Consider the following 4,134-nt stretch of genomic DNA (forward strand, 5'->3'; position numbering starts at 1 on the left):
CAGGATATGAAGCTGAGAAATTGATTGGGTGGATATCAAATCCAAACTTTAGTTGTAGGCAGGCTTGCTTCGAAGGGCTTGTTTGATGGGAATCGATTAAGTTGGAATGACAATCCAAGCATCGTCTTGCTGTGCGATCATGGATTCACGTCCACCTCAAACAAACATAGTGTATATGACAATGGATGAATGGCTTGAGACTTGATATCCATGGTAATTGACTGTCTTTAACTATTCATTCGTGGATCAATTGGCCAAGCAAACGAACACCCAGATAACTTGTTTGAAATGGGCCCCGTCACATAAATGTAAGACACCAAACAAACGTGTGACTATTTTAGTCAGTACTTTTTGGACTCACCCGAAAATATTAATTTTGTCCGAAGGTGAAACGAGTACGACCTGATCTTCAATTGTCTCATAACACCTACATCTCAACATTCAAATATGCAATTTGATATACTTCAGCGGCGAAGAAAATGGTTTGAGATGACCGCTTCTTTTTTTTCCTTTCCCCATTCAAACATCGCAGAGGATAAAAGTTTCAGTTTCTTTCTGTTACATACGAATACGAAAGATTACTGTGCATGACTAGCGGGTTTCTGATCATAGTGACAGTGACAAAAGATGAACTCTTTTTAAGGAGCGAATTAGCTCATCCTTCATATTTGCCCTTTAAAAAGAACAAGTCATCATTCTGTCAATTTCACAACGTTAGCAGTTTGCTTAAAGCAGCTTTGCAACTTTTTTGAAAGTCGTTTAGTAAATGATCTTAACAATCCCAACAAGTCTTTCAATCTCTCTTCATCGACATTTCTGAGGTATTGTGAACACAAAAGTTTCAGCCTTTATCGCATATATCTAGCATAATTAGATTCAAGCTGCTCACAAGGTGAGATGGCTATGGAAAAAACATAGGTTTTTGCACCCTGGAAGTATGAGGTCCAACACCACAACGAAGTTAATTAAGCTCTTCATGGTATTCAATCACCTGCTTGTAAACACCGTCAACATATTCTTAAAAACATTAAATATTTTATTTTTATTGTTTGAAAACGACATGTGCAAAAACTTGGAGTATGAAGCAGTTGTTCTATATTATGAAAGAGTGAAAGAGAGATCTAGAGAGAGAGATTCTGCATAGCAGAACACATGCATTACAAATACCGCCATTGCCAAGCTAACACAGTCGCATAATACTCCAAACGCTGCAACCCAATTGACTGAAATCATCCTTGAACCTTCCCACAGTCAAACATGGAGGTCTGCGTTGTGACCCAAGAAAGCATCCCAACCAGCAACCTATTCCTCAAGAAGTTGATCGTCGTGCCACCACTCTGCTGCGGCTTCCCCACCCAGTAGGTCGTCAAAATGAGCCTGAACCATTTTCCCCTCCTTTGCTTCACATACTTCTCCAGTCCTTTCACTCTTTGGTCTCTTTGTTCTTCACTCCCCTTGATCCCCAGGAGGGCTTCTCCCAAGCACCTGACAAGCACAACAGCATTCGCCCAGACCAATGTCAGGAGTCATTGGGTGCATGGCATCCCCAATCACAGTCACCTTTCCCTTGGAGCGCTCATGACCCTAGAGCTTCGTCCATGGCGACTTGTACCTCAGAGGTGAACACATTATGGAGTTTAGGTCGGTGTGTTCTACGATACTCACTGCTTCCAGTATTGCATTATTGTATAGGATTGACAAAATAAGAACCACCAATCTTCCATATTGTGATCAAACTAAATTTTGGTTAGATAGTCTCTAATATGTAAACAATTCGTTGTTAATAAGACCATTTATGTGTGTTTATCTAAGCGTTATGGGAAAGTTAGGGGGGGCATCTGATCTCCTTGGCTTATACATGGCTTGGTGACTAGATCAAGCTCATATTACTCTAATCAATTCATGTTTCAATAAATTAAAAGACAAATAGGTTGTGTGGTCGTGGTTCTTATACCTTGAGGGCTAAAAGAAAGTGTACAGAACCAATAGATCATTCTCTCATCACAAGGCAAGATCCCAAAACGAGAGCCATTGCCAAGAACTGAGCAAACCGCGGTTCAAGCCCATGGCCTTCAGGCTAATGTGCGACAGTGTGAGACCTATTATGGATGAGCTTCATGTGAAGACAAGCCCGGGATGCCCCAGCCGCTTGGCAACAGCAGAGTTCACACCATCACAACCTATCAGCACCTGAAAGTTTACAAAGAACATCCCATTAGACGACGTTCGGAGAGAGTCATGGATATCCAGCTGAATCGGGCAAGAACCGGTTTGTATCCAGATTCAGAAGGGCAAGACCTTTAAATCTAGATAATATATGTTTGGTTGATATCTAAGCAGCGTGTAGTCTTATGACTCTTTAAACATCTGAAGCAATGAAAAGATATACCTTAGCTCCAATAAGTGCTCCATCAGCCACATGGATCGGACATGACTTCCCATCTTGTTCTATGGATACCACCTTGGATCCAAACCTGATGGTCCCATCCGGCAGCTGCTTCCATAGAGTCTCCACCAGCATCTGTCAGCTTACACACCCCACTTCAACGTCATTACTGCAAAAAAGGTTGTCCCCTCGGTTATTTATTAAACCCATGTTTTCTTTGGGCCGCCCAAGTTAGGCTGCTTTATTTTCATCCGGATGTACCAATATAATTGATGCTCACTCGTTTTTTCACATAATAATTTCGTATGAAGAATTCCATTTGTGACATCTAGAACATGACGATCAGGAAAGCTGTTTCGGCCTTCCGGCCACGAAATTTCTTTCAAATAATTTCCATTATGCATTGTGCTTCAAATGTCCAAAGTTGATAAAATAGTCACAAAAAGAACACGTCTAAATTGAATTGTATTAGTTTGTAGCAAAATCCAATTTGACTACAAACTTTTCATGATTTTTGGGGTTATTTTGAGCAAACCCATATATATATATTATAGGCAAAATAGATTTTCACTTCTACAATCCTCGACAACTGTAGCTGCATTATGTAGCTAACAATGGGTTAACCCACACTCATGGTTAATAAAAGCCATATTTACCCAAAAAGAGTTAGAGAAGAAGAAAGAAAGGAGAGGCGGATATGAGGGAGGCCTAGTGGGTTTGACCTGGTATAACCATGGTGGCCTTCCCATAGGTTTATACCCAACATTTTCTTACCTTTCTCCAGACCTGGTGAAGGGTAAGTCTGTTACAGTTTCTCCAGTGACATTGGAAGTGACCGTCAACCTGCACAAAGTTATCCAACTTATGAACTTAGGAAACAAACAACATATTTTATGTAATCCAATGTCTGTGGAGAATTAAAGTTTTCGTCAGAATATCTTTAAATACTTATAGCAAATAGTAGTAACAAATTACACTATAGCTCCAACATCATTAGTGTCATTAGATTCTAAACATCGTCTGTTTTCTCATAACTGAGACTTGAATAAGTGTTCTTGGATATATACGGACCAAAATATTAAGATTAGTTCCAAAGTAGAGAAAAGAAGATTAAGAAGGAACAAGTGTAGCACCTGCGAAGTTGGGTGTGGTGTTGTCTAAGTAGATCCCCAACACCGAAAGCGTCCATGGCTTTCGAGGCATTGCTCCACTGTGTGAGAGCAAACCCACTGTCTCTCAGGCTATCGGCCGACTCCAGACCAAGCTTCTCAATCCAAGTCTGGATAGCATAGGTACCATATTCAAATAAAGCTATGTGTATACACACACACACACACACACACATATATATATATATATATATATATATATATATATATAGAGAGAGAGAGAGAGAGAGAAAGAGCGAGAGAGATTTTAGACTTGTGAAGGCCTAGGGCTGTTGCAACACCTCCAATCCCAGAACCAACAATCACCAAAATCCTCAGAGAACTCCAGAAGGAGAAAGGGAGAGAGAGAGTGAGAAGGAATGAATCTCGATAGAGAAAGTGAGAGAGATACAGGGAAAGTGTCATCTCAAACGCCATTTTATTTCAGGAGAAGCAAAGTTGCAACGAATCTTCTCAGAGGATGCACAACACTGCATCAGAAGAAAATTGTTTTCACCGATGGTCAGTGTTAGTGCCATGGCAGGCCAAAGCTGACCCCGTCAAGACCATGTAGGGGATGGTGTTAAATTGTCTGATTAT

At 40.6% G+C, this 4,134-nt stretch overlaps 1 long non-coding RNA gene across 1 annotated transcript; it reads right to left on the reverse strand.

The window, feature by feature from the left end:
* Window positions 1–2,514: 2,514 nt before the first annotated feature.
* On the reverse strand, window positions 2,515–3,623 carry LOC116245580 (uncharacterized). The gene is made up of 3 exons (XR_004170544.2): window positions 3,520–3,623; window positions 3,161–3,229; window positions 2,515–2,555 (listed from the first exon to the last, which is right to left on the reverse strand). It is a non-coding gene; the product is annotated as an uncharacterized LOC116245580 (long non-coding RNA).
* Window positions 3,624–4,134: the final 511 nt, after the last annotated feature.

Source organism: Nymphaea colorata, unplaced genomic scaffold, assembly GCF_008831285.2.
Source record: "Nymphaea colorata isolate Beijing-Zhang1983 unplaced genomic scaffold, ASM883128v2 scaffold0750, whole genome shotgun sequence".
NCBI classification, from domain to species: domain Eukaryota; kingdom Viridiplantae; phylum Streptophyta; class Magnoliopsida; order Nymphaeales; family Nymphaeaceae; genus Nymphaea; species Nymphaea colorata.